Genomic DNA, 23,243 nt, shown 5'->3' with positions numbered 1-23,243 from the left:
CATTAATACAGAAGCCCACTGATTGTGAACTTTACACAGATGGCTCAAAATAAATTATACTGTTAACATTTTACTCAGTCTTTAAAAAGTAATCTTTATTTCTCCTTGAGAAGTAACTACTTTAATAATCACAATATTTTCTGCTTAGTAGGAGGTTTCTTCCAGCCTAAAAGAACAATGTAATTTTTATTTCTTCTTCAAATACCTAGTGCTACAAGAACCTGCCTTATGAATTAAAACAAGCATATGACCTTTTCCAAAAGGAAATGGGAGTGTAAAGCATTTATACTAGTAGTCAGTGAATGAGCAGAGGAGTCACTAGAGACCAAAAACACACCACATTCACTATTACACATGCTAGGATTGGAGCTTTAGCCACACATCCTCATTACCATATCAGAGGAGCTCACCAACAACTGCAACCATCTCTTCAGCTCTCCTGCAATTAGCTCGCACACAAACCTTTGCTGTTGCACAACTGCAAAGTGAGGGGCCCTGAAGCTATACAACTGTTTCTCTTCATGAATGAATTTCCAAGGCCATCCTTAAAATGTGACAAATCTTCTGCCTTCTGATGTATCTGAAGCATTATTTTTATTGTTCACCTGGTGGTCAAATTAAGGACTTACCAGAGTTTACATAGGCAAAGACAGGAAAAGATATCCAGGCGTTTCTAAGAAAGATAAGGCTGATAGAAGCACACTTTCCAACATATATTGAAAGACAGAGATGGTCTCTTAGAGGTACTCTTAAAACAAGGAGCAAGTTTTTATGGCTTCTCCAAGCACAAAAATTAGGTACATCAACAGACCGAGCTCATGATCTCCGGATGAAAAGTGTGTGCTTCTGCTCAGTGAGGGTGCGATGAAAACATTTTCAGTGGTAAGAATCTGGACTATCTGCATCACTTTCTGTGAGCAAAATGCAGAATCTCACTTTGTAAAATCCTCACTGGAATGTCAGTAAGAAGGCAACTTGTTCCCATCACTGAAATGAAGGCTGATCCACCTGACTGTCTCTGGAACAACCCAACACACAGCAGTTGCTACTTTTCTCTGCATATAAGCATAAGGAATAACAAGTTTGAATAACAGGAGGCAAGGCTCATGATCTAAGTTACTTTTGGCTATGCTGTACACAAAGAAGAGCTAGAGTTGTGTACATGGGTTATTTTTGCATTTACCACTATATGAACACTAAGACTTCACCTCCTTTTTCTTCAAAGGAAGTACTGAATGACATTTTAACACAGAATTTAGTTCTGTATAAAGACTTTTTCCTATAAGACTATTAGTAAAGAGCCAGCAGACAATGTCAAGTTGCCAATATTCTTAACATAATCTGTTCAGGTTACAAAGTAAAATTAAATACTTTTCACAAGTGAGATAAAACAAAAGAAAAGCCACCAACTTACATAAAATTTGTATTGAAGAATTCAGCTTGGAATTTTAGGTTGGCAAAACTAAGAGAAAATACCAATGAAGTAATAAACAAGGGTTCCATGAAATTTCTTTAATACAATTTATGAGGATTAAGGAATAAGGATCACTTCCTTTGCTACATTTTCCTATGTTCAAAAGAGCAGTAAAGAATTCCTCTGAAGGCTCAGTAACACATGGCAGATGCTTCTATAAGAGCTGTAGATTTAGTTTTCAAGTTTATAAAAATGAATTTAAGATAACTTCACTTAAAAGTGAATTCACTTTGAGCACCAGGTACTGTTTCTTTCCATTTTCAAAAATACAGAGCTAGACAATTAATATATCTTAAAATAAAAAGGTGTTACAAAGTATTAATGCATTCCAAGAGCATATGCCAACAATATTGTACTACGTCAGAATGAAAATATTATTGTTAAGATAAATCCTAGTTCTCATTGCAGCCTTCTGCTACAGATATTAGAGGAACCATGAAAAATTCCCTTTTTGTAACTGTTCAAACTCTTGTTTGTTTTGTATCCCTGTAAATCTACCACCCTTCCTTTCAGCAACTATCAAAGTTGTCTTTCAACGGAGCACACTCCTGCACTGAAAAGATTAGGATAAGCAAAATGAGGTCTAGCCCAGAGTTTTTCACAGGTTTCCTGCATGACTTCACACAAAGTCACAAACATATCTGTTCCACAGGAACCCCCTCAGTAAATAAAATTGCCTTGTGTTGCACACCGGGGTGGGGCAGGTCTACATTCATTTCTGCCACATACCGAAACTTTTTGAAAGTCATTAGGCAATCATGAAACATTGGTTTGCTACTTAAACATAAAGTTTCCCTACATTATCAGCTAACTATTTTGTAATAGTATTGATAAACACCGCTATCTTCACAGGTAAAAGGATCCTATAGCAACTGGGCACCTCCCACTGGAGCAGTATGGCAGTACCGACCAACAAAAATAAACCATGCAGAAGTATTTTCCACTCCTTTCTCTCCTGACACCTTTTCAGTTTCTAATTTATAGAAGCTGAAAACATACACGGCTGTTAATGTGCTTTCCAGTAGCCACATACTTCTAGCAAAGATTCAACCCTCGTGCCTGCTACCTACTTCAGTTTCCATGACTCATCTCCAGCTTTCCAGAGGAAAACAAGTTCCTACTGAGCAACATACATTTAGCAATACCTTTTACACGCTCACAAGCAAAACTGAAAGATCTAGCCTAAAAATTCACCAAGCTTAAAGTAGTGATTAAGATTACACAAACACAGATGCAAGTATAATAGGAAATTAGTGCAGAACAGCAATGCTATATTCTGGTTTACAAGTGTAAGATCCATGTAAGCCTGTTAAGACAGATTTCAAAACATTAGTTTATATACAGGACTGTAAGAACTGCACAGTTCAGAATATCCAGCCTTCCACAACTGCAAGCAAATGCGTAAATTATATGCATGTAAGGCCTACAACATCCTACCTGTCCCTATGTGCCCTAAAATACTAATCTAATGGCTACACATTTAAAAGGCCAAGAAAACACACACACATATATATATACACACACATATACATACATAAAGTTAAAATGCAGCACAAGCAGCTGGTCAGGAAGTTCAAATGCATTATCAATGTCCCTACACCAAAAGAGAAATTGTTAAGTATTCAGAATGCGCTGTGACTACATTTACATACTATTAGAGAAGATAAAACGCACGAGTGCCATGACCGGAAATGTGATTTGGGACAGAATTTTCTCCTAATGATAAATCTCATAATTAGTGAACACTCAGGCAAAAACCCCACCAGCAACACAAGAAGTTTTTCAATGTCACCGATAACATAATCTTAACCTTGCCAAAGTCCTATCTTTGGCTGCAGACTATAAAGAGCATTTCAGAATGAGACACAAACCACAGAGTCCAACTGTGCAATGGGTGAGAGTCCTCCTTCTGACCTAGTGGGTGATCAGTGGAAACCCCAAAGTCTAAGGCTGAAGGGAACCCAAACATCATACAATCCTACAAATGGTATTTTTTTTCCCAGTTCCCACAAATGTAACACACCTTTGAGGTATTTTTGAACATTTACTCTTATCTCAGCAGAATAAAAGGTTACATTAGCACCACTTCCACTTTACCTGTTCCATTTCTTTGATACATCCTTCAATTCTTTTAGACATAAAATTAAGTACAATGTATTATCCCAAAAGAGGACTGAGGTGCTGCCTCTTTGCCAGCTGTACTACAGTCCTCTCCCATTCTCCGCTGACTGAGCAATTCTTCATAGCAAGAAGTTTCTTACACAGTTTCTTTGATGATGTTCCCTCTAGGTTAAAACAGGCTCCACACCAATTTAACCTCTACTTTCCTATAGGAAGAGTAACATATCCATGAGACAAGAAAGACTGACTTACAGTGAGTAGGTAGGCTCAGTGACAACCAGGAAAAAAATCTAAGTATCTTCTTCTTTTACAGAAGTGAAAGTATGAGCAATTCCATTAGGCAAGATGTGGCAAGCTCACGAGTCTTGTGTCGGATCTGAAAAACAAGCAAAAATCAGATGAGAAATACACTTCCTGCTGCATTGTCTTTTCATACCTTGGAAGCATGAGGGAGATAAGTACAATTTATGAATATCTGAAAAATTTTCTACCTAGTTTTTATGCATTCCACCATCCCAAAATATTTCCCTAAAATACAACAACATCTACAGCTTTCTGAAAGATATGTATTAGAAGTCTGGGTTAGCCACATTCTCCCATACAAGTAAGCAACCTGAGTTTTAGTCTAATAACACATTAACAGATCAATGCATTTCATAACAGAAATCTTTCTTGCCCCAAGGATCCAGAACTCTGCACGCATGTGTAACTCTACTGAGGCTGTGGGGAACTCACCCAAACATCTTGTCAGCACAAAACAAGAAAGAAGAATCCTGCATAGAAATAGATGCCAGGGGTACTACTCTTTGACAAACTTGTTGCTTTGAAGCAACTAACACACCAGTTTTGACCGTTAGTTAAATGCACTTTTTCTGAAGACAATCCAATTTTACAGTTTTAGCAGCCTGCAGGACTTCTCTGTACAACGTGAACACTACCAAACAGAAACGGCTTATGACACACTTTAATGTGCTCAGATTGAGCTAAAAAGGAACAATGGTTTAGGCTGCCTTTATACTCATAGGATGTATGGGTAACCTTTCCAATTATTAGATTTGAGTTTCTATTCTATTGAGTCAGTTCCCATACCAACGTGATGATAATCTTTCCAAAACCCTACAAGCAATCAACACCGGGCAAACCAGTGTCTGGGTACCATATACAATTTATAAAACCTAGCATATCATTAAGCTTCCTCTGATGCTTTCCTGATCTTTCTTCAAAATCAATATGAGAAACAGAATTCCTCAAGTTATTTGTGATAACAGTTTTGAATCTAGATCACTGTTACAATTTAACTTTTTTCCTTAGCTATTATTTCTTCATGCTGTCATAGACTACAGCTTTATTTCAGGAATGAAAATAAATGCTTCTGCCTTTCTTGAATTGACATTACTACCCTTATTTAATATTATTCTTACAGTGTTAGCATATTTTCCAAGGGAAAAGGATTTCCTGTTTTCAACTCAGAGTTTTAAGCAATGCTTTTGCCTTCTCCTATTGGTTGTCCACATTTAATATTTTCTAATTTCACATTTACACTCAATTCCTTGGTTCTTCTATTTGTTAAGTTCCTAAAATGCCACCATCCCCAGCTGGTTTGGAGTCTAAATTTGTGATTTAATTTTAGGATTATTTAATACATGAACTCGTGCATTTTTAAATAGTCCAAATATTAAGGGTGAACATTTTTTAAACTAGAGTAAGAAAGAGCAATCGATGTGTTAATTTTGATATTTTAGTTTAATCTAAGGTTCTTTCATTTTTACAACCTTTTAATATTAGAGTCCTAAAATAGCTATTAATATAAGAGCCTATTGACATTTTAGCCTGTAGGAGCATGCAGTGGGCAGAGGCAGCTGAAATAATAACATATTTGAGTGATGAACCAGCTTTATGATTTTATTACTCAGACTCTTCCAAATCTGTGGCTGGCATTTTTCCCAGTAACTCAAAAATTAAGCTGTTCTACATTTGAAACTTCCAATAAATCATATATTAAAAATATCTCATGGTTAAGGCAACAGATTAACCTTATAAAAAGCCTTTGGGGAAAAAAAAAAACAAAATTACTAGATCTGAAGAATAGCACCTTTAATTCTCTGTGCTATTTGCATCAACAATGTAAGAGAAATGGGAAAAATAATTTGATATATATATTACAAATAATTATCTTAGTTATTAGGAGTATATTACATATACTAAAGTAACAGGGACCCTAAAAGCACCCTAAAGGAAAATGACAGATGTAAGGAAACACATGAGGCCATCAGCAGTTCTGTGCTAACTTCCAAAACAAGTGATAGCCTAATGAAAAAATATCCCCCCAAACTCAAGAAAAATAACTGAGCTTTTCAGCACAGCCCACAAGGTCAGACCTTATGCAACAACTCCATGGGTCAAGGGACAGGACAGGAGACTTGCCATTTCCACCATTTCAATCTCAAAGCCTTTATTTAGCTATGAGTCACCCAAAACAAGATCTAGAATTTTCCACTTTATTATGCAGTGCCCTCTGTAAGACTTCAGTATTGTCTTCACAACAGCAGAATTCACAAACTGCATGCCACTCAGGACAAGCCAAATGCAGGAGCCTTAAGTCTGAAAAATGTTTCTAATGGTATCTGAGAAGTCTGATATCTGTTGATGTATCAACCACTCAGTCACACCACAAAGACAACGGATGACTTTGTTGTTTCATAATCTTTCCACATTTTTGCACAGACAGCGAGTTTTCCTTCTTCTAAAATGAAATTTTCTCCATGATTTGCTGGTCCAAAAAAGTTCCCACGTTCCTAGTTTCTCCCCAAAACATTGTACTGCAGTGGTCTATTCTGACAGTGAGCATTGAGAAGCAGTCATGTGATATTGTTTCTGAATATTTTGCAATACAGGTACATATTTTCTAAAATCATTTGGGAAATCGAGATCAGCTTAACTACACTGTTGATTGATTTATAACTTTTTTTTGTGTTTGTGTAATGAAAAATAATCTGCACTTGTAGAGACATACTCACAAACAGTAGACATTAGAAGAATTCTAGAGCCTGATGCACTGGAATAGAAGGATAAATTGAACAATAAGCATATCTCACAGTGGGTGACTACAGCTCATGTGAGCATCATAGAGAGATGTCATTTAATCCAGAACTGAGAAAATTAATTATTTGGTACCCAAGGAAAAAAAAAGAATGAACATGCAGTAACTGACCTTTTAATAACTTTATAGCAATTAATTAGGCTGGTTTGTACTGTATTAGTCCTAAAGAAGCTACAAATTTCTGGAAGAGCCTACCAGGAGTGTAACAAAGACCTAATCTCGCAATAGAGTGCAATTTGGTTTAAGTCTGCATCAAACACAGCTGGGCCCTTGGGGAGGAACCACCCAATTCTCTCCCTTCTCAAAGTTAGCAATTTATTTCCACAGCAACTTCTACTAAAACTAGTAGCAACATGACTACATAGTGAAATGAGAGTGGAAAATTAATCAAATTAATAACTAAAGAGGAAAAAAGCCAAATTTTTAGCAATAATGTTTTCAGAGTCATCTCACTGCATGAACATGCTGCAAGAATAAAGATGATGAAAAGAACAAACCAGGCAGCTGCCAATAGGAGGGTAGGGTAGAGCAGAACTATCCCTTCTGAAAGCAACACAGGATTATGGTGGTTTACACTGAAAACGGAACTAGGAACAAAGTGGCATGGACTAGTAAGAAAGCAGATAACTTGTCCAAAACAACATGCAACAGACACACCTTCTAAAAAGCAGAGTTTAATGAATGTAAGCAAAAGCTAACAGTAATGTCAAGTCTGACTGAAACCAAACATTAAAATCTTACAGTTTGCATGATGGATGAGCTAGTCTCAAGTGTTATTATGCAGTGCTAGCTTTAATTGCTCCAAGCTAAATATAGCTTTCAGAATTTAGCAGCTCCCCCTCAGCTTTTCTGTCTTTCAAGGAGGGAAAAAACCTTTTCATTAATAAAAGCACACAGGCATACACAGTGGCATGTAACTACAGCAAAGCAGGAAGCAAACCATTAAGATGATTACATTAGTCTCCAACACTCATTGAGAACTCCTGTTTTTCAAGACACCAACTGTCTCCCTATTCCACAGCAGGCAATGGAAGGATGCATACCTGCACCTTTTCAAACCAAGTCATTTTGTTGCTTTATTACCAGACTGTAAATCTCGCTTGCCCCATGCTTCCAGTCAAGATGTTGCCTTTACCGGCAAGCTGCCCTGGTACCCACACACTTCTTGCTATGCCACCCAGATGGGCACCACAGGGGAGGAAGAGGAGGAGCAAGTCTGCACACACATGCAGCCTGACCCTTTCCTGCAACCATTGTACTGGCATAACATACACGAGGTGGTCCAAAATCTGCTATGGCAGCAGGGACTGCAGCACTCTGATAAAGGCATGAAACAAATTCTCTCTTCTGCCTTCTTATACCCAATAAGGATTTCAAAAAGTTTAAGAAAGAGTTCTATGTGGCAGGCTTCATTTTCACTCTCTGAGCTGATAAGGGGTTTCAAGCAGAAAATTTGGCTGACAGCTAGAAATGCGTTCTACAGATTCAGCATTCCTGTTCACCTTCATTTTAGAGGTCATTATGTAATTAAAGCACTACGATTTATCTACAATTCATGGAATTAAATTAAAAGAAAAAGTAGCCACTTCTGCAATAAGTTGTCTTTTCACTTCCCCTCAGGCCATAACTCCAAACTCTCTTCCCTCCCCCAAAACCCATGACCTGGCCCTCTACCTATTTTCTCTCTGGCTTCATCCATCCTCTTCTCTCTTCTTTACTGAGCTGAACTCTTAAAAGTTAAGAGGTATGATCTTCTTCATCCCTGTCTTCGGTGAGCAGGGAAAAGAAGAATAATGTTACTTATGGAAAGGAAAATACTTATCAGATCATATGAATTACCAAATGCAACATTACCTGGCCCATCTCTTTAGCTGTAAGGCTCCAGAGGTCTGACTGTGTTAGAGCTGTGCATGCACTACACGAGGACCAACCGGAGGGTTGCCAAGAAGTATCTACTACACTAAATAAGACCAAAGGTAGTATGCCACAGGTCTGCTCTCTGAGGTGCAGATCAGCCTGGAGAAAACAGGTCAATGGAACTATGTCTGTTTGTTGCTTACGAGAGATTTTAAAGCGAGCCTCCAGACATGCATGTTCTGCATGGGGACATCCATGCTAGCTGAGCTGCCCCACAACAGAAAGGCTCCCTACAGTCAGTGCAGGCACAGACTTCATTTACCAACTTCTGATAAAGCACAAAATCATGACAGCCATTGCCATGAAGACCCTTCTGAAGTAACAGACTGAAGTGTGGATTAAGAGCATAAAAAATAGGGATAAGTACTGGAAGCACTTTGTATACTAACTAGAACCATTACTCTTACAGAAGGCATTTTTATTTTAAAATTCTGCCAATCACAACAGACTATTCAGTACAGATGAATGTTTAAAAAAATACTCCAAAATGTACAAAGCATCATGCAGGTACCATGGATAATCTTACAGCTATGTGTTTAACGATCACGAATCAGAGCTGAGTGCCCCAGAACTCCATGCGGTCCCCTTCTGTTCCGCTCTCGAGCAGCAGCAACCAGACAGAGGCAGGGCAGGCAACTGGGGCTGCACAAGTCTTGAGCACCAACCTCCCTCTCACCCTCTCCCCACATTTAAAATCAGCATGTAAGGTGCACATGCTGCCCTTTATGAAATCAGTAGAAAAACCCACACAAGTGACAGGATGGAAGAACAGTGGAGATCAGCCAAAGCAACTATGGCATTAATCTGGGAAAGAAAGCATGCAGCTACAGTGGATAGTCACATAATGGTATGAAATCTAGATCTGGAGATTAGCAGGAGAGAAAAGATACCAGAAAAAGGTGATTTGTTTTCTTGCCACCTATAATACTAGAAAGATTTTGCTTTCCTCTCCAAAATTAGAACACCTACCTAAGTATAACTCCTTCTTCCCCTCTTAGAGTCATGTGTATACCCAGAAACCCACAAAAAAAAGAAGCACTATCAGCCTCAGGTCAGGACAACTGAAGCCTAAATGTTCACAAAACTGTCACAGAAGCATTAATTCAAAAGCAATTACGTTAAAACAATAAGATCCATCAGAGTAAATATATAACATCCACCAGAACAAATAAACACCATCCTGCAGAAGCTGCAACTTAATTAGAGTAAGTTTATGCAGAGAAGTTTTCCTGCACAAAAAAATCCAAACAAACAAATAGATGTGGCGAGTAACAAGGTCTACAAATTTCAGAATTTATTTACCAGATGTTTTTCTCTACATCTGGTGACCTAAAAATTTGCCTCAGCTGTAGCAATAGCTCCTGAAAAACCTTGGCAACAGCTTCTACTACTACTATATGTGTGACTTTATGGGGAGTTACATAAATATTTTCAGTTAAATATGTATATTCACTTAAATGCAACTTAAGGGTTTTTTATGTTTATAGAATATATAAAGTCACATTTAAGTGAATACTTTCACAATCCGAGCAAATGATTCATATATATTGCCTTTCCTCTTCTCCCTTCCACTTCATGTATTTCCCTGCTGACTTGAAACTATATTCTATCTAGGTGTTCAAGGTTACTAAGAACAGAGGCAGAGAGACAGAATCTAGCGGTTATTTATATGGCAGGACTTGAAACAATTGATCCAGCTATATCTCAAGTGAGTTGATAAAGAGGCATTAAAATAATGAGGAGAGAGAAAGATGGGTGAAAGACTACAGCATTCAGATTCACTCAGCAGGCCTCTCCTGCTCAAGGACTCTCAATTATGAGACAAGGACATTGATCAAGGACAAGGTGACACACCCAGAAAGGGTTTTACAGATGAAAATGAGAAGTTGTTGGGCACCCATGCAATCTTCACATCTAACCTTGCTGCCCAAGCAAAGGAAAAGGAGAATGTGACCAAGAAGGACTCTTATCTCTGATCGTTTGATAAAGGGCTGAAAGTATCAACACAGATGAGAACAGGGTTCAGTCAGACAAGTAGTCTGCCCTGATAAACAGGCATGACCAGATAAAACATTCTAAAGTATTTGTGTACATACAAAAAAAAAAAAAGGCCTCCACTGCAAAACTAATGAACTCAAATTAAATACAAGATTAAATATCACAGGGACAACAGCATCTGAATGGCTAAAACATATATTGAAATGAACACACTATTCAGACAAGTTCACACACTATTCAAGCCAGCAGAAGTTGGGATAGTACATAAATTGTGATAGATCAAAAAAAATAAAAAAACCAACCACAAAACAAACAAGCAAAAAACCATCAAAAATCCCCACAAAACTCCCCCCCACATCACTGCAAAAGAACTAATAGAAGCTAAGTAAAAAAAAAAACCAACAAAAAAAACCAAAAAAAACAACCAAACAAAAAAATCCGAACAACACCAAAAAAGCACAATGTTGCTCAGAGTCTGCAGCAGATTCAAAGAAACCAGCCTTGGTACAGGCTTTATTTTATTAGAACAAAAAACATCACAGTGAGTTGGGCATTACGGAAGATTAACTTCTAATTCAAGTGAAGTTTAAGTAGTCAGGTAGATTGAGGAGTTCAGACTCTCTAAATTGAAAATGCTGAGCTGCTGCTTCATTAGATGTGCAGAAACAAATCTGAAAATGCCTCATGGGATGCTGCATGCAGTAGACAACTTGAAAGATGAAATAGGCCCAACGAGGTAAATAGCTTCCCCACACCTCCCCAAAAGGCAGGGGAGAAGTTGATTCAAGAAGTTGCACCTTGTATGTCAAAGTACAGGAATGAAGTTATCTCTTTCAAAAAATTTGATTTAAAAGACATTAAAAAAAAGAGTTCTTCAACAATTCAAAAAAACTATGTGAAGTAGAAACGTGGAAATGTCTTAGTAAAGAAAGACAGGATGTCTACTATGAAACAGACCTGGAAACCATCAAAAGCAGTACAGAATCAAAAGGAACAGCTTCTTGATGTTTTCTCCTTGTTGATGTTTTCTCCTACATGTGGAGAAAACCACGTGAAACCACTACAGATTTCTGCAAGAAAAGGCAGACTAAATTGAATATAGAGTTGCAAAGAAAACTTCCATGCATTCTTAAGTTATTATGCCTACTTCACCTCTAGGCAATAGAAAACTTTAAAAACTCTAGTCTATACTTTAAAGCAGACCAAAAAACCAGTGGGAGGTACTCTATGATGACAGGAGAGCAAACAGAATACCTGTCTTTAAAGATGAGGGGGGGAAAAGTAGAAAGAAATCAGCCCTACTACAATCATTAACACATAGTCAATAGTAAGAGTTATTTTTTACAAAAAAAAACCAACAAAAAAACCAACCAAACAAAAACAAACAAACAAAAAAAAAAAACAAACAGAAGAAATCTTAGATCTTATCTAGACCTGACAACAGCTGCATTAACAAAACCTAGTAATGGTCCTTTTTGGTAGAAGAACTGCAAAGTGACCAACTGGCCACAGAAGACAATAAAAACAATTATCAGGCTGGACAGGGATCACCAGAAGAGGTTGCCAAGAATTACCTTGGGGCTGGTTTTATTTAACAGTCCTACCAGTGGCAAGGGAATTGAGATGTCTAGTAAAAGTTGCTGCTGAATAAAAGTATACAGGCACCTCTGATGCATCAACAACTAGAATACCAGGTGAGAGGAACCATATGAACAGAAGCAGTGACAGGAAATGCAGTTCATCAGCCCTGAAGGCAAGGTCAGGACCCCAGGAGTAAGACTGCTGTGACAGTTGGAAGTGAACAAGGAAAGCAAGATATTCACATGCACGGAGTATATGTCTAATCAACTCATGACCAAACTGATGAAGTTAAGAAAAGGGACAAAAAAGCTACCCTTGACATAAACTAAGGCATTTCCTACAGACCTGTACAGGGAAGTGTCAAAAAAAAAGTCACTGTGCAAGGCACTGCCAGCACCTAATCTGGTCAGAAAACAAAGAATAGCACCTAGGACACACATGAGATCAATGTAAGTTTATGCAAGGAAGATTGATAGCAGAATATTGTCCTGAAATGAGCATACCTAGTCACCCACACTACAAGATTCCCTGCATCCCTTCAAGTCCAAATGCAAGACTCCTAAACTGACCAGGAGAGAGAGCCTCACTCACATGAACAGAACAAAAAGTTAATGCTTTACAAAGGTTTAGATGAAATGCAGGTGCTTTTATAAATACCAAGAAAAAATACTAGTTTTATTCAGGCATACTAACTGGTTGTAGGTACATTTAGGCAGAATACTGGAATAAAGTTTTAGTCCAAACAGAGAAGCTTTGAAATAATTTGTTAACGGGAGAAAGTTTAAAATGATGCTTGGTCACTTTAACAAAGGGAATATACAAATGCATTGACTGCTACAAATACTGAACCTGAGTAACCAGGAACTCTCTTCCAGTCCTGTGATATGTCAGTACAGCCACTTTCAGCACGGAAGTCTTTATATACCACTTGCCAAAGTTATTATCGCTGATTTAATCTGGGCTGCAAAACTGACCTTGCCTTAATACTCTTAAGGTTCCACTAATAAAGACAAATTACTTCAGCTTTACTCACTTTTAAGTATTTCTTTCGTGAAAAAAGTTTTAGTGTGTTTTTGTGGTTTTTTTTTTAAGGAATATAATTTTTAAAAGTGGCAGATCAAGGAAACTACTTTTTAGAATCTATGTTTAGGCAACTATTAGCTTCAACTATGTCAGTTCTGAAAATGAAATTTGTGGATATTTTCTTCTTGACTTGGTGTCAATACTTTGCATGTCCTGGCCTTTCCAAAGACAACAACTACAGTTCTCAAGAGTTCTGGGACTCAGACACAGAGAAACAAGTGCTTCAGAATCTCAGTGCAAGGAAGAAGCAGGAGATCAGAATAATTCCCTTCCTCAAAGTTAATCTCTGCCCAAATCTACCCCATCTACGCCTTGTAATTTTTGTTTGCACTCCTCCTACATTTCACAAAGCATTTTTGCATGCAAATGTTTCAGTGACATTAACAGACTGTTCAAAACAGCTTCATAAGATGACTTGGCTGTATTTACTCAAAACACCCTCATGATTTTCAAGGGCCAAAGAAACGCACAAGGAAATAAAAAAGCAGTTTGGTCAATCAAAATAAGAAGTGAGAATTAAAGTTATGTACACTAATACGTAAGAAAAAAAAAAATAAATCTGTTTTCCTGCCCTTCATCCCTAGTTCCCTTACCAAACACTACCCTTCCTCTCAGCTGTAAGTGCATTATACTAGGCTAATATAGAAGATATGATTTTGTCAATAAATTAATGCACAATAGATGCACAGCCTACACCTTCTCTCTTCTTAAGTAACCCATCACGAGGTGGATCAAGTAGCAATGCACCTGCAGACTGTTGAGCAATGATATTAAGAGTGATAAACCCTCAAGAATTCTAGTTCTGCAAGATGTGAGTACTAGAAGACAGTCTACAGTGAGAAAGGCATTACATCTTTTTAATAGTCAAGAGACAAAAAAAAAAAAAGAAAAAAGAAAAAAGTTTAAGTTTAGAACATAAAATTCATTTAACAGCAATCAAAGATGATCCTTTCGTAGAATGGCTCTGGAGACTGAACTACTATTTAAGAGTTTAATTTGAGAAAGCTATAAGCAAACAACTCTCATCTGGCACTGAATAGAGGGTGTGCTTATGCTAACCATGCATTCTAGTCATATTAAAGTAAATAATGCAAGCTCACTTAACAAGGAACGTTTTGTAGTTCAATGTGAACTGTCATGTCTGAAATGTCAAGACAGAAGTGGCATCCCCAGTTAGAAAAACATGGATGTTTTCAAATGCTGAGTTGTGCCTCAGAAACCAAGATTTCCTAAGCTTTTTCAAGTAGGAAGTGGTTTCCACCCTAAACAAGTCCCGCAAGCCCTTCCCCAAGTGAGAATGCTCAGTCAATTCATGTCACTGAGATACAGCCACTGTTATACCACTGTATTACTACGAAATTAAGGAAACCACTCGTTTAAAAACAGAGATGGCAGACAATACAACCAAAAATAAATGGAAAGTTGCATTTTCCTTGCTCAGCTTATCAAACTAATGAACTAGGACTAAAAGCAAATTATTAAACCTTTCTGATGAAAATAATTACTTTGTATGCATTTAAAAATACCCAGTGGTATTTTTATTCAAGTCCCATTACTTGAAATTTGGTTTTCAAAATGTAATATCACCTGTAAGGGATCTGCAGTACACCAACAACTGCATGCACATGACATGGCAGAAGAAAATGACCTTGTATACTTAGGTGTTCCTGTAATAAAGGAAAAAAAATTTACAAGTCACCCTTATCAAATATGCCATTTTATCAAAGCCTGACATTAAAAGAAGAAAAAGGGAAAAAAAGTAAAAACAACCAAAGAGCCAGCAAGTCTCATTAACCAAAGTGATATCCTGATAATGGCTCTGCTGTTGATTTTCAAGTAGAAGTGTTGATCCTGCTGAACTTCAAGAAGTAAAGTACAAAATAGTACTGTACATAGGAAAATAAGCTGTTAAATTGTGTGCATGCATGCATGTGGAGAGAAGACTATGATTCAGCCATCCTGTGGAAAATTATAACCTCTTATCTCCAAATCTGAAATGAAGTTCCATATTTATTCAGTGAATGAAAAAACATGATTTCAGCAGTGCATTTGTATACTTATTCTAAGAAATAGGATGTTAAAAAGCTTATTTCAACAAAACAAACTGGATATCAGCTAAAAGGCAACAACTTATTTTATCCACAACTGCAGTTCCCTACCTCAGCAAGTTCTCCTTCCTCAACAATTTGGTATTCTCTAAGCACTGGGAGATATTAAATAAGTCACTTAGTTTTATAAGGTTTATAAACTTATCATAGTTTTAAGTGCTTCTGGTTTTAATGTCTTGCAATTGAAATAGGTAGATTTGAAAGACAGTAAGAAATCTGCAAATGAACTCAGTGATATCACTTAAAAAAAAAAAAAAACAGGAAAGAATGAATGGTTTTTATACTTCCTGAATTCAGCAGCTGTGGCAGTAGTGTAAGGGCTATGAATTGTTACTTCCTAGTTATGTCACTCAGTAAAAAATATCAGTATCATTCAGTTAAGGAAAACAAGAATCAATTATAATACTTTGGCTCAACATTTCTGGCACACAAATTTTGGATTTCCTTTCCTGTGGATCTGTATTTTGGGATGGAAAGTTAAGAATAACATAGCAAAACATTCTCCTAAATGCAGCTGGCTGCCTCCTCAGCCTAGAAGTGGTACAGATATTACAGTTGTAGGCAAATGAGGGTTCATGATACATCTTTGTTGCCCATCATTTTATTCAGTAAATAGTATTTGCTGATACCAGTAAGGGCACAGCTACTGAATTCACATGTTAAAAAAACCAGTATCTTTCTTGCCAAGTTATGACCTTGCCTATCCAAAAAACAAACAGGAAATATTAAGTCTTCTTTCCTAACATGGTTGCTACTCGAGTTCAATAACAGGACTAGATCTAGCCTAGATTCTCCTGTCTTCATATACATATTGTTGTTATTTGACTTCAGTATCAGCAAATTAGAAAACCCCATTAGTTCTAGTTCTCCTCTTTCTAAAAGTCAAGTTCTCTCAGACAGGCACCAGCAATCCTCCTTAGGAAGCCTACTACAACAATGTTGTATAACACCCTGCTGCATGAAAGATGACCTCTATCCAAACCACAAGGTTGCTTATTGCTTTAGTTAAGGCCTGGGCAAGGCCAGAAAAAAACCCAACTCTGACTGGGTTTTTAAAAGATAATTTATAGATCTAAGAATTTGACAAGCAGAGCTGCACTATCCTAAGATTCAAAATATACTAGTAAAGTTATCACAGAATGGTTGAAATTGGAAGGGATCTTTTGAGGACACCTGGTCCACCCCCCCACCCCCTGCTCAAGCAGGGTCAGCTGGAACAGGTTACCCAGGATGATGTCCCAATAGCTTTTGAATATCTCCAAGCAAGGGAGACTCCAAAACATCTCTGGGCAACGTGTGCCATTGCTCAATCACCTTCGTGGTAAATAAAATACTTCATGATGTTCAGAGGGAAACTCCTGTGTTTCAATGCCCATTGACTCTGGTCCTGTCACATATCTTAACAAGTGACAAACCATTATCAGAATGTTATCTTTTAAGGAAACTAAACATGGCTGTTCCAAGTGATTCGGCTAACCCTATTTAACAGTAACAGCAAGTAAGATGGAGTTCTGAGAAGTTTCCAGGGTAGACCATAGAGCCTTATTAATCACTCTTACTAGGAAAAAAAAAGTTAGGGAGAAGTCTGCTCCTCAGGCATAATCTTAACGCCTTTTCCTTATAATTTTTTTTTTGTTTCTTTATTCCAATATTGCTTATTTAAAAAGCAAACACCTGCAATCTTTTAGCAACTATGCCAGCTCCTAATAGCCTGATGCATGCTAGGCAGTCTGCTTCTTTTGACTTGGCAAAATCATTGCTAAAAAAATGGGCTACCAAGTTCTTAAAACACCTGCTACCTAAATTGATGCATAGTTCCCAAGAACTGAGAGCTCACGTGCCTCTAAGCTGCACAAATGCAGATACATCCAATTGGGGGAAAACCCCACACAGCTACCAAACTGTGAGAAGTACCATCACACAGCAAGTACTAGCCTGCCTTCCTTTGGTGAGCAGCAAAGTATTAGGGAGTAAACTTCAGAAAGCCACCACAAACTCCTAACCACAGGCATCTTAACAAACTTGTAGAGACTCAGTAGCCCACATCCTCTGGAGTTAGCTTCATCTGCTCCCAAGTAGGCAGACAGTAATCACTTGTACATCTTAAGGACGACGGTTGCTACTGATGATTTACACACTGTTATTTTAAATCATTCAAGTAGTACCACAGAAGATTGACACTTGCTGTTTCTTTTTTTAAGGTATACAAGACAGCATCATGTTCATATTGAAACTTCCTCCTCCCCCTCATTAATAATTGCACTTAAATTCACAGTTTATGCTGTCAAAGCTTTGTCTAGGGGATCTCCACACTCGTATTTGTCACAAGCAAAAGACACAGAAAAAAAAGATAGAATCATTCACACTCCTTCAGAATACAATATTTTATAAGACTATTAAATAAGCTTTTTTTTTCTAGCAATACAATTACAGCCAATGTAGTCTCAGATGCCAGCATGAGCAACATGTGTTCCACGTCGTATTCAAGGGAGATGCCACAGTTCTGCCTTGCAGCCTGAGACAGCACCAGAAGCCTTTTGACAATAAAACTTATCTAGACTGGTTTCAAAGTCATATGTTTTCACTGAAGATAGGACAGAAAAAGTTCTGTAAAAATAAGAATTGTACATTTCACTTTGGTAACTAGGAGTATGAAGTAACTCCATCCCTCCTCAAGGCTATTTTTCTAGGCACACTGACAAAGCAATTATCTTGGAGAAGAGGGAGACATTGCAACAAAATGTTTTTAACATGTGTGGCTGGCAAGATGGAAGAAAGTACCAGAGACCTATATCCTACTCTGCTCCCATGAAAACTTGAAGGGCAAGACTTAATCTTCTGTAACAAGTAGAATAAATAGTGACACAGATGGGCTTGTGCACTGAGAAGGATAAAGTCTCCTGCACACATGGTTCTTTTGCTGATTGACAAGCTGTTCAGAAATTGTCTCTTCAGTGATTTCATCTACTCTCTGGGCAGAGAAAAGTATACATGTGAGGCAAATGAAGTACACCCACACAGCTGTATTTATCAGAACCATTAGGAACAGGAGCTTCATTCATTTTCACTGGTACCTATATGAAAGTGGAACAGACTTAAGTCAGAAGAGTAAAACTGTGTATGCTGCTACTAGGAAAACCCACCAAAATCATGAGAAAAAGTGGTGTCAGATTAGTGACCTAAAAATGACCTAAGCAACTGGCATGACAGATAACAGATTACACTTGTGATAACAGAATCTTTGCAGTATCATCACAAGCAGTAATAACAGAACTGAGTGCAATTAAAATGAGGGAAGAGTATGAATGCATTCAGTGAGGGAACACTTCAGATTTCTACTCAGAAAACATTTATCAGAGGATACACCAAATGGCCAGAAAGCCCATTACTTTATTATTATTATTATTCATAATAATAATTAATAATAAAAAATAATTGCTGAAATTCAACAGATATCACCACAGTAAACACAGAATAGTTAGAAACACTGTTACAAACAAGGATGGGTTTCTCACCTTCACTATTCTGTATTGTTACTGTCTTCATTCTAAGAACAGCAACTAAATACAAATGCTGCATAACAACTGTAGCCCCACATAGTACCACGGTTTTTAGGTTTCAATTCAACCAACATCCAGGCAGAATCTGAAGCCATCACTTAAAAAGTTACTGTTATGGAAAGATGAATCAAAAGAAAAATCTCTTTAATTGTCAATCCCTACATTACAGTGGAAGGCAGAGGAAAGGAAGATTTGTTTGCACACTCGTGTTAACATAAGTGCCAAAGAAAATGTTCAGAAGGGAATAATTATATGTTGACATGGCAGCAGCTGTGTTTGCCAACTGAAATATGACTCAGGCATCAAAACCCCACAACTTAAAGGCTAAAGAGGAAATGCTCAGTTCAAGTACTTGTAATTTAACAACTGGACTTGAAAGTGAGAAATCTAGAAACATAGATATATACACTCCTCATGGTTGGATAAGGAATGCAGAGCTTGCCTAATATGTTGTTCAAAGCAAGAATTTTCAAATTCAGACTAAACTTATGAAATTGAAAAGCAATGCACAGAAGCACATAAAGCATCATAACTGCAGCCTTCCTTCTGTGACTTACTAGATGCTATTAGGCAGCCCCTATCTTTATGTCAGGCTGTCTTACAGCCAGATATACAATTATTTAGTTTAGAGATATGTCTAAGAGCCAGATGCACATAGCAATTCTCAATGCACTACTTCAGCTTGGGGCTTAGAGGTCAATGAAAGTCAGTTCTCTCTCTTATTCCTCCCTCCTGTTGCACATAACAGGGATTCCTGTCAAGTTTTGCTTATCAGTACGTATTTTCCACAGAAAACAATTCAAGAGGCATGTCTAGAATAGCCTTCATCCAAACGCTGGGAATCATTAGCAAATAGCAAACAAGCATTGCAAAAACTGCTCAGCACTTGCCTCATTGAAAGCAGCTCAAGTGTATTTCTTTACTTTTGTGGTTAACATCACGGAGCACCCAGACACCGAAATAGGATTAAGCCCTGCTGTGCTCAGTGCTACACACTGACACGTGACTTCTACCCTAAGGAGCTTGCACTGAGTCAGTGCTCTTCTGGCACACAAGACAGGCAGGACAGCATGGGCTGAGCTGCAACGGCCAAATACATTTCTCAGTTTCAGCTAGCATTCTTCGAGTCCTCACTGCTTTTACTAAGAAGGCAGGTACCAGAATTGCCATTGAATTTGTATTTTAGAAAAACAAAACAAAACAATGCTGCAAACCAAACAAAAAAATCCAACAGTACCAACAGCTCTGATCATTTAACAATTATCTCAGTTGGGACAGCTGAATACAGAAAACCAGAAAGAATTTGTTTGTGTTTTTTGTTTTCTGCCCTGGCTGAGGCAGTCCTTAACTCTACGTACAAATGTTTCAGGTAACTTGCAACAACAGGCCATGAGTTTCATGATGACAGAGCTCCAAAACTACAACTCCAATGCTGTACTCATTCATGTCATAACTTCATATATAATAGGATCTATTTCTGAACACATGCACCATGTGAAAGTCACAAGCATCTTCAAGAACTTTGCATGAACAACGAGCTAGAACAGAGAAAGGAGAAGGAGTTACAGATATTGTGCCTCCCAGGGTCAGACCCACAGCTGTGCTTTTCTTAGCTATTATGTCTTCAACTTTATGTAGACTGTCATATTCATTAGCATCAACACCCACATCACTCAACCTTGAAGGCAGACAGAAAACTTTGCTCTAAGGTAATTAGATAACACAGAGATATATTTTATGTTAGCAGAATAAGGACAAGTACCCACAAAAGGACAATGTTACATACACATAACCTCCTTGTCCTTTAGATAAATGAAAAACTAAAGCAATGAAACATGTATTTCAAGCCACAATATTCAAAGACTTAAAAGTGACAGTTGCAGGAGCCTAAAAACAGCGTCCCATAAAGTATAACACTTTACCATAACCATTAATGCAGAATACAGACACATAAATCCAGCACCTCAAAAAGCAGAGTAGAGTAAATTTGGTAACACATTAGTCCCTATCTGGATAGTTGTTTGTCAGATGTCACAATATCTGCATCCTATTATCTGAAATTTGATACCGGAAAAAGCAATTAGATTCTCCTAGGAGTTTCTTTGGCTACATTAGTTGCAGTGTATCACAGTATTTACCCCTCAGCCCTTTAGCAGCAAAACTTTGCAACTTTGGCAAGTCAAATCTTAACTGAAGTAAAGTAAGATTGAATTCAATAAGATCAAAATATGCTGATACGGATACTACGCTGTTTCTGACCTATAAAAGTACCCTATGACTGCGCAGTCACATACTCATTCTGCTGCCTCCTTCATCACTGCATGGTTTTGAAATGCACCTTACAGCATCTAGTTTAAATCTAAAACACATTAGCACTTAGTGTATGAATCAACTTTTCAATAGGAAGGCTCTTCTCATTTTGTAGCTAAGAGCACCATTTGTAGCAACTGAAAACTCAGTTTTAGAGTTAGAAACAATAAGATACAGGAAATTCCCTGTTTGACTCCACTTCCTCCACAGTGTGTAACAAGACCTAGAGAATGCAACAAATGAAGGAATAGCCATTAGGCTGACATGCATGTGTTTATAACAGATGTGGTTTGAACAAGACCCAATTCTTTATGACTTATGTCCACGTCTACTTAAAACAAAACAAATAAGGTTCCGTATAAAATACAGAATACTTACACTTGCAACAGTGAATGAGCTAGCCAGACAGTGTTGCAACAAGCAGACTCCAGCTGAGTCCCACCATCATTTCCTGTCCTGAGCGAACACACTAGGAATTTCAGCACAACCACAATTGTCCAGTGCACACACAGAGAACATCTCCAATACCTAGAAGTCCTCTCTCACCTTTCTTGCATGCAAACCAAGATATTACACAAAATGATAAAAAAGAGGGCAGAAATCAGCCTAAAGCAATGTATGAGGAAGGCAATATAAGAGTAAAGATAGTAAAGACTTGTGAATGCCGTTGTTTTGAAAATGGCCTAAGAGCCACAGTGGAAAAGTAGTTAGCTTAATCTATTGCGAATACAGGCGAGGGAGTATTATTTAAAGATATCTTTTTTAAAATATTTTCAACAATAAAAATAAAAGGTCATGAAAATTAAAACTCTTGTTACCCATGACTTTACAGAAACTGTAATGAAAACACATGCTTTAAATAACCAAACCAGGCTTACAAAGCTCTGTTGAAATTAAGTAGAGTAAAATGCTCTGAACTCTATGAGTGAAACACTCTGAACTCTATAATTAATCGATGAAAGTCAAGGGATGAAGCAACTACTCCCTGTGTCCCTTCTCAAGAAAACAGAAAGAAGAACACTGTTACCATCATTAGAGACCTAGGACAAAAGAGTAAGGCAGACAAATTACCTTACATCTATTAAATGCCGTTCCAGACTAGCCATTCCAGATATCCTCCTAGTAAAAATAAAAGTCTCAGTGAAGAGTACTTCACTGTCACTGAGCTGTACAGCAAACAGTTTTCAAGTAATGGCGTATTTAAAAGCTCATATTGCTTAATTGGTCCTCAAATGGAAATTAAATCAACCTGGAAACCGAAGACGGATTTAATTAACCTATTTTCTTTAAGATGCAGGGGAGAAATAAAAATAATAATAATGGTGGCTTTTTCTTTTTTTATTATTATTTTATTTTACAAGCGCACAGAGAAACATAGAATTTGAGGAGAGTGACGGCTTTGCAAACACCTCCAAGAACTCTGAAGTTCCATTTCACAGCCAGCCGGCTGCCGGGCGATTCCCCAGAGCCCGCAGCAGGCGAGGAGACCTGTCCCAGCCCACGCCGGGAACGGCCACCGCTCCCCGGGCAGCGCCAGCCCGGTGTGTCACAGTCCGCCCGGAATGCGCTCCACCTCGGTGCCACACGGAGCGCACCAGGAGTCGAATAACCCCGCCAGCGGCACCCTCCCGGAGCGGGGAAAGATGTCTAAGTTGGCTGCCGCTCCAGAACAGCCGCGTGGGGCTGCGACAGCGCGGCCCGGGACCACGAGGGCCACAGGAGGTGGCAGGAGAGGGGCTCGGCGGGGCAGGCGGGAGAAGGCGCTGCACCGGCACCAGTCCCAGCCGTCAGCCCCGGGCGCCCTCGCTGCCAGCCGGGCGAGAAAGGTGCTCTCCGTGCGCTAAAACGCCACTCTCCTCGCGTGCTCAGTTCGCCGCCGCCGCCCCCCAGCCTGGCTCGCCCCGCGGCCCTTCAGCGAGGGCAGCACCACCGCCCCAGCCCGCCCGGGGGTGCGCCCCGCTACACCGCCCCGTCCCTTCGGCGGACACCCA

The 23,243-nt window shown here is 38.4% G+C and overlaps 1 protein-coding gene across 4 annotated transcripts in view; it reads right to left on the bottom strand.

The window, feature by feature from the left end:
• The window catches only part of OSBPL3 (oxysterol binding protein like 3), a 94,068-nt gene that overhangs the window by 70,140 nt on the left and 685 nt on the right, over positions 1 to 23,243 (bottom strand). For 2 of the 4 annotated variants that reach the window (XM_032704470.1, XM_032704496.1), the window contains exons 1-2: positions 14,862 to 14,929; positions 3,848 to 3,971 (exon numbers count right to left, since the gene is read on the bottom strand). The gene's annotated coding sequence lies outside the window, so the exon portion shown is untranslated. Of the gene's footprint in view, positions 1 to 3,847; positions 3,972 to 14,861; positions 14,930 to 23,243 lie in introns of those variants that run through there. The other 2 variants (XM_032704485.1, XM_032704476.1) reach the window with 1 other exon arrangement.

Source organism: Chiroxiphia lanceolata, chromosome 1, assembly GCF_009829145.1.
Source record: "Chiroxiphia lanceolata isolate bChiLan1 chromosome 1, bChiLan1.pri, whole genome shotgun sequence".
NCBI lineage: Eukaryota > Metazoa > Chordata > Aves > Passeriformes > Pipridae > Chiroxiphia > Chiroxiphia lanceolata.
Note: the sequence above shows the minus strand (reverse complement) of the source record. Positions and strands in the feature narration are given on the sequence as shown.